The 8519-nt window shown below is 40.3% G+C and overlaps 1 long non-coding RNA gene across 1 annotated transcript; it reads right to left on the bottom strand.

The window, feature by feature from the left end:
• Nucleotides 1-6755: 6755 nt before the first annotated feature.
• On the bottom strand, nt 6756-8102 carry LOC109521874 (uncharacterized). Its single transcript, XR_002169452.1, has 2 exons — nt 8045-8102; nt 6756-7035 (listed from the first exon to the last, which is right to left on the bottom strand). It is a non-coding gene; the product is annotated as an uncharacterized LOC109521874 (long non-coding RNA).
• Between the last annotated feature and the right edge of the window lie 417 nt (nt 8103-8519).

An 8519-nucleotide genomic window follows, 5' to 3' on the forward strand; every position in this document is an offset into this window, starting at 1 on the left:
TACCGGTGGCCCTTCTATGGATTGCTTGGCCACTGTCTCTTGATGATTGTAGGCGACACGTTAGTATTCATAGTCACTATGCCAAGAGTCTACATCAAAACAAAAGCACAAGGAATATTGTACATGGATATCAATGCCTTACATAGCTTTTATTTTGAAGTTGGCTCTCAGAATCAATCATCGTGGCGGCTTTCTTGACTTTGAATTGAAGCAGTGGACTTAAACTGCTGCGCAATATTCAACATCCGTGCACCTAATAGTCGGGTCGCTGGAGTGCCTGCCCTCTCAACAAGTGTGAAATTGTACAAACAGGTCAACCTTTTGTGCGCTGTCTATTTGGTGATGAAGTGCTGCTTCCACAAGTCCAAATAAAATCATTGTTGACCCTCGAATTTTTGGACCTGCAGCGCAACAAGGAACCACGAAAGAGTTGTCTGCAATTCGGCTGTTGTTTGCCATTTTGTGGACATGTAGCCAAGATGCTTTTTGGTTTGCTCGAAACCAGTTTTCCTCTTTTTGTTGTCCGACCCTCAAGTTTTGTCACTCTGGCTTCTTTGCCCGCTTTTTGCCTCATTGCTCTCCCTCCGTGCCTGCCTCTCTTCTACCGCTCTACCCACTTTACCTTTCGAAGGCCAAGGATTCGTACAGCCCCACTGAGGGAAGTGTGTGAAAATGGACAATGCAGGTCCCCTGGTGTGCCCACCCCCGGCACAGAGTGTGAGAAGAGGGCCTTGCATTTGATGCCTGACTGACCGAATCTTCTGCCAGATAGCTGGGCCTTTCTATTCCCAGTGGCACTGTGAGAGCAGGGCCAGAAGTGGTGCGGAAGGAGAGGGGAAGGCACAGTAATTGTATCAAGGTCTGTAGAGATTCCCCACCCGCCTACCGCGGGCCCCCCTTTCTCCCCGCCTAAGCCACCCCTCAACTGCTTCTCAGTTAAAAGGAAAAGGGTCCCTGGGTAGCAAGAAGCAACTTCTCTCCAGAATCACCAAAAAACAGTGTGCAGTCATATATGAATAACATTCAATTTATCACATGAAAGCCCATATTGAATACAACACCTTGCACTGTCCCCAATTCCATCTATTTTTCAACACCTTTGATAAAACAAAGAAAAAAAACCCCACAATAAATAAACACAGAGTTGTACTGCCAAAATTACTTTTAGATTGTACAAAGTATACTGTCATGGAAACACTTGCTTTAAAGTTACACTGTGTCAAAAATTACCATGAAAAGAAAATTGTTGTTTTCCCGTGATGGCAAAATGCTTATCAATGATGAAACTAGTATTACGGTTATTTATAAGAAAATGCAAAATTTCACAGCAGTACAACAAAATCTACATTTATTAATACATATTGGATTTAATAATACTTCATCAGTTGACTGAAACAGAAACCATGATGTCTTTCTATGTCCCATCTTTGTCAAAAGGACAGATGCTGTGCTTATCTTTCAGTTTCATTGGAAAAAAAAGACGCATTATTTCCCTGGGTAAAAAGCAAAAAAAAAAAAAAAAAAGCATGTTTATTCCGTGTGTAAAATCAATTTCTACTCAGTGAAAACTGGATTTTTGCATCGGCAGCAAATACACCGCTATTCTTACTCCTTACAGCTTGTACTGAATTTAACAAGGTACAATGCAACAGCTACATCCAAGTATTTGCCTTTGCAATGGTAACTAAGTCAAGCGCAGAACTCAACAGATATATCGCTAAATAATCGGAAATGAGCTACCACTGTGGAACAGATGACGGTAGTAATTTTAACTTGATTATTCTGCCAAATGCAAGTGAGAGGCGTAACTATCTATTCTCATTCAATTTAACATCCTAATCAGCTGGGGAATACCGATCTCTGGTGGATGAAGATGCTCCAGTGGCCATTTGAGCAGGATTTTATGAGAAGTCCCAGTACATTTCAAAGGGCCGTGCTCAGAGCTTCACATTTTCTACATCCCTTCCAATTCATTACCCCCTCCCCACATGTATTATGCTGCCTGCTACACATCCCCTTTGGTCTCTCGAGGCCGATTTATTGGTAGAAGCATTTTGACTCTGTTTACCTTTTAAAAGCTGACATTTAAAGGTCAATATTTTATCTTAACTTCAATCTCCAATAGCTTGGAGTCATCCCTCTGCTTGGACGAGCAGTGCAAATTCACTATTATTGATGATCATTTCAATAAAGTTGATCTGTTTATTTATTCAAGGTGTTTTGAAGTTCTGAACAGATCCATGTTTTAATCGTCTTATTTTTGGTGAAGTGTTGTAGTGCCTTTCGGATTCAAATAAACAAATGTCGCTATGCTTTGTAAAATCTAAATACGGACCACTAACATGCAAACCATATCCGAATAGCGCTCACTAATAAATTCATAGGAATGTTCGTACTACAGTATGTGCACAAGTTGAGTGTATACACAAAATAACGGTCAGATTCAATATGCTTATTACCCCTGTGTGACACTGCACTTCTATTTTCAATCTGACTTCCATAGACAGAATCAAATTACTGATGCATAGGATGAAATTTCATGGCAATGTTATTTATAACAGGCATGCCTTTGCAGTCATATTGTTTCCCAAGAGAATGAACATATGTATATTTCAGATGGACTCATGTCACGTCCTGTGGAGTTCTCTTAATTAAAAGCCACTCTACGATGATGGAAGATTGTCACCCAAAAGAGACAGAAACTCAGAGAGGTGTTTTGATGGCCAAATAGTTGCCTGTGTTTCCCCGCCCAGTGGCGCATACACAAAACTTTTGACAATCAAGTTTATTATCCAAGCAGAAGACAAAAATAAATCACAAACTGGATTGCAGTACAAAGGTAATATTGTTTTTGTTTTTGTGTTTTTTAAGAACTAAATAAGTTGCTAATGGTGTAGTGATAAACTCGCCCGACTTGTGTGCGCGCAACGTGGCCTCGGTTCCCACTCAGCGATACTTTTTTTCAAATCAACCAACATTTTTTCATTCATTATCGTCAAAATATCATTCACTATCAGGAGAGCCAACATACTGTGTTGATTATGTTGCAAAACAGAGATGGCCATAGCTTGACCGCACATTTTAATGTTAGCAAGCTGAAAAGTTAAACTGTGGAATCGTGAGATCTCATGAAATGCTACACACACACACACACACACACACACACACACACACACACACACACACACACACACACACACACACACACACACACACACACTGACTGGTAGTAAATGCCACTGTGATGTGCAGCTAGGACAGAGTCATACATCTCAGTGGCTAAAAGACAGGTGTGATAATCCAGGGAGACATTTTAAAGGCCCCTCACAGCAACGTTCATTCACTGTAATAGTCACGGTACAGTAAGAGTTGCTCGGTACAGTTAAATCTCCACAGATAATCTGTAATTAAGTATTCAGTGTGGATGTCAACTCCGAGAGAATGTTGTCTCCCATGTTATTTTGTGTGGAGAAAAATTGGTTGACAAAGCCTGAGTCAAACAGTGTCAAGTACAGTACAGCCATAAGGGAAAGAAGTTCAAACTAGCAGTCTGGGAATGGAACACCAAGGAGCTCAATGGGAGAAGGTGCTGCAAAGAAAGATCGACCTGGCCCAACATCAGGTAAGCAGACTTCCATTTGCTCAATTTACTAGTCCGAGCTATCTACGACATCTTTCCGAATCCAGCAAACCTCCATGTCTCGAGTCAAGTGAAACACATAACTGTGCCATCTGTCTTGAAAGGGAGGCTTTGAAGACCTGCTTAGCAGGAGCCTAAAGTTCCTTGGAGATGGCCATTATTTCTGGCACCTTGACACCATACTACGGACAGTCACCGAGAGCATAGAAACTGCCATCCGCACCATCAAGGGACACCACAAGCCGAAGACAATCATGTTTCATAAAGGCGCAGAATAGCTCTGTGCACCATCAAAGCCACCGTCTGGTCTCGTCACTACCGCCACCGACTGGAAGCTGGAAGTGGAAACTGGCCAGAATAGCAGTGACGCGGCTTTGACCAGACATGATCATGTCACTTTCCACTCAGTAACCGATTATGCTGAAGCTCACAGTTCCCTGAGCGGAGCGCATGGTGGTGGCCAACAAGATGAACGGTGCCTAGTACCTGGAGCTGGTGGAAGAGTCGAGGGCAAACCCACAATGAGCCTTTGGAGGTGGGCTGCAGAGGATTTACTTCTATCTCTCTCTCTCTCTCACTCTCTCTGTAGGGGGGTCACACTGGTGGGCATCACAGGACAGGCAAAGAGAAAGGCAATCAGATCCCAATTGAAGCTGCAGAAAAAAACAGCATCTAAATTTGGATTAAGAAGTTAAGACTTCCGTCATTGTCAGTATTGTATTTTAACCATGCGTCCTCTGTTAGAGTTCATCACGGCTATTTTATACATCTTTTTTTTTTTTTACATGGAAACATATCTTGCAAATAAATACAAAAAAGGTACCTGAATGATAACTTTGTTGTCAGATATTTTTTGTTACAACAAAAAAAATATATAAGTTTCGTAAAGTATCAAACACTCAGCAGGAAGTTTGTTTCAAAATGCAAAGGGTATGACATAAAAGAAAAGCATATCATGGTTTTTAGGTCGGAACCATAGCCTTTATTGATCAATTCACTGATTGCAAAGTCTCTCCAAAAACTTTAGCCCATATAATGCATTTTATAATATGATTGACAGGAAGGAATGTTGGTGCGCTCTGTTACATTTGTCCAAGCAAGCCCTGGTTGCATCAGTCACACCTGGTGATCGCCTACGGCTTACCAGTCTGCAATTTCATGGCTCAAAAGTACAATCTCTCATTCTGTCAAAATACACTCCTGATAGAGGTACACTCATTTATACCTGCATGCCTCCTAGTATTTTGGGGCAAAATATACTGCTTAACTAATGAATTTGACCACCTGTCATAAAAATGAGACCACCCAACATCATTACTGCAGGCAGGAATGATAAATTTCAAACCAAATGCACAACTTTATATGCAGTACCTAAATTTGAGCCAGTTCACTGGGCCTCTTTGAGAAGACAGAAATTCTTAGAGAATTAACGTTTTTTTTTTTTGTTTTTTTTTTTTTTATGTTTCGGAATGCAACAATTGACAAAGTCATATTCATGTTCTTATTTCTAAACATCATCAAAAAAAAAACTTGTCCATATTAGTGTATTAACAAGTACAGAAACAGCAGTCAAGTTATAACTTAAAACTGTTCAGTTGGAAAATTTGTGGCATTTCTGAATGTTTACATGTGTTGTGGTCTAAATAAATGAAACAAACAAAAAAAACAAAAAACATCTTCATTCTCCAAACCAGTCATGTCGATTGCAGTCTTAAGATTTGGCGTAAAGAAAGACAGAAACAAACAAAGAAACAAAGAAAAAAAAAGTAAAGAAAACAGGAAAGAAGGATTCGTGCAACGTTGCCAAGCGTGAGATTGATTACAGTTGGGAATCGTTTTGTTCGCAATGGAGACACACATTTTCAAGGCGGGTGGTCCTCCAACCGCTGTACGACTGTAGGTTAAGAAAGCATGGATTTCACTGTGCTTCAAGCGTCATAAACAAAACATGAATGGTTACTTCTGCCTTCATCATTAATACAAACAATCCCACTATCTACATGATGTAGAAATAACCATAGGAGACACAAACGTCTTGTTTTCTGATAATCCAATATGACTTTCGTTAAAATTGATTTCATTTAAATCACGGTCAGTTAAGAGTTGAGCCATACTTTAAGATAATATAAGATAAGATAAGATAAGAGAACCTTTATTTGTCCCACACTGGGGAAATTTGCAATCTACAGAAGCAGAATTGAAGGGGGTTAGGTAATTTCCAAAAGCCGGTAATTTCCAACCTTTATTGAGCCAAGGCACATATTTAACTTCGAAAATCAGATGGCACGCCATCAAACAAAGGTGTCACAAAAAGAGGATGCATATGTCAATTTCATACTTTTTGCCACCTACAAGGAGAGCATTTATTTGTTCTTTCTGTCACTATAAGTTGCTGACATAGATAAAGGGGCAAAGATACATGAGTTCTTATTAATACAATCTTTTCTGTTCCATTAGAGAATCGGTACTTTTCTTCAAGACAAAACACATGTGCAGGCACATTGTGATTGAATCCTCTTGTCAAAAATGAGATTTTTTTTTTTCTTTCTGGTACAGCTTTCAAATTGTGTAGGTGTACCTCATTTTGGGACGGGAGGGAACATTGTTTTCCCATTATAATATCATACGGTGAGAGGCTTTAATTCTATGCGTTTTGATGGAGAGAAAACAGAACAAACTTTATTTCCATATTTAAAGCATGAGCACACCTAAACGCATCTTGATGTCACACTGAACCCCAGCAGCCGTCTGCGCCGTTGAGCCAGAGGCAAGTGTGGCCAAAGTTCAAAGGTTAGGCAAAGTGTGATGCTTTATTCCTGTGGAAAAGTCATTTTCTATCAATCGATTTCAAATGATCATAAGCCTTGAGGGGGCATTGCTGATTTAATACAGTCTCATAAAAAGCAATCGAAGAGCAGTTGGAAGGAAGTAAATCTGTTTCGATTAGTTTGACTCTGATCTGGTGTTTTTGTTTTATCACTTTGATGAACTGGGAAATGTTAGTCCAAAAATCAAAGCCAAATTAATACATGCAAATATTTGTTCTCATGTGAGAGGGTAAAAAAAAGTGCAAGAAGTCATCTTAGGCTTTACCAAATGGCAGCTCTTTACATGATCAATCTTTTCAATCCATTTATTGTAATTTAAAAGTGGCATATGTTTAAATACCATGTGCAACGGCCCAAGGAAAAGACAAAACAATATAAAAGCATGGATGTGAGCGTAGCTCACTCATGAATATGTGCATCCAGTCTGACAATGGACCCATCTTCAGATTTGCCGCTGATAGCGTGTCGCGCTCAAATAGATCCTTCTCAGCACTGACACCCCAAGTCAGACTCCTTGATGATTCCCAACTTGGGTCGCCTGTCTGTGATTGACAGTTGGTAGATTGCCTGCCGACCAAACACAAATGTCAAAGGAACACAGTCGACATAGTCGATGCCCGACCCAACCCACCCTCCTGATGTGCTTGCACTTGCGGAAAAAAATATCCCCACAACATGACATTATCATGAATGGAAACTTGTTCATATGCATACATAAGGAGAGCAGAACGATTTAGGCATGGATCAAACCATAGGAAACAGGAAGGTCGTGTGAAAAGGCAGTCAAGACTCTGAGCATCAAAGTGAACCAAGTGCACCAAAATGTTACGGCAAATTTTTTGTCATAAACATTCTGAAAAGAGAGCAAATATTATTGTCAAGTTAATTTTATTCTATTTGCTCAAAGCACTAACTGTTTGTTTTAAACATAGAACCTATAATTGCTTGCATGTTGTGATGTAGAACAAACACACACACACACACACACACACACACACACACACACACACACACACATACATACACACAAACACACGTTGCATACTAGCACATGATCAAGTTAACTTTTGCCAACTTCGCCAATCATCAAATCACGGTAAGTCTTGTTCCACTGAAACAGAGATGCAGTGGTCTGGAAACACCTTGTATTAGACTGAGAATGTGTTGTTCATGTGCGCGTAAGTGTATATTGTGGATGTACGGAGAAGAATATAGAGCAGGGGAATGCCAGGGGGAAGTAACAACCGACAGAGCCCAGAAAGAGAGCTATAGTCACTAGTTGCCCAAAAAAAAAAAAAAAACACGCAAATAATTTAGATGAGCAGTTAGTTAGACTAAGCACATTTAAAAAAAAAAAAATGATATGAGGACAAATACAAGTAGTGGGCATCTGTAGAAGAAGCAAAAAATACAAATTGTCATCATTCAATTGCAGAGGTGGGAGGAGAAAAGTGTGGAAAGGAGAGGGTAAAGTCAAGGGGGAATAAGTCCCGCTGCCCATCTTACACATTCACTACTCGGGTCATCTATGAAGTTCCCCTTTTTTGCTTTCAAGACGCACGCCCAGCATCTCTACCTTTCCATGTTTCTTTCAAGAGGATTATCCTCAATTCCTGGAACGCTTTGAGGGGATCTGCGGTGAGGAAATGAAAGAAAACACATCAGTGTATATTCATCTAAAGATGTATTGTCATTGTTAAAATCACAAGAGGGAGAATGAGCGCGAGGTGCGCCGATAGAATGAAAAGGTCATTGTGTTGCCAGTGACCAGAGGGGGTATTTTGTGCAGGGAAATTGCACTGTATTGCTTTTGTGACACAGGAAATGTAAACTGTCTGTGTGGGTGTGTGACCTCTCGCGGAGAAAGACGGGGGACTAAATGGCCACAAAACACCCCGTGGGAGAGTTCTCTGTGTAACTAAAACAGCTTTACAGGCATGATGACGGCTGATTATTCGCTATGTTCCCACAACTTGGTGTTTGCAGATTAAAACAAAAAGCACAGCAATGCAATACTGACCTCTCAAAGTCACTTCTGAGAGGAAATTGGT

The sequence above is a fragment of the Hippocampus comes genome, unplaced genomic scaffold (genome assembly GCF_001891065.2).
Source record: "Hippocampus comes isolate QL1 unplaced genomic scaffold, H_comes_QL1_v1.1 scaffold135, whole genome shotgun sequence".
Classification (NCBI taxonomy): domain Eukaryota; kingdom Metazoa; phylum Chordata; class Actinopteri; order Syngnathiformes; family Syngnathidae; genus Hippocampus; species Hippocampus comes.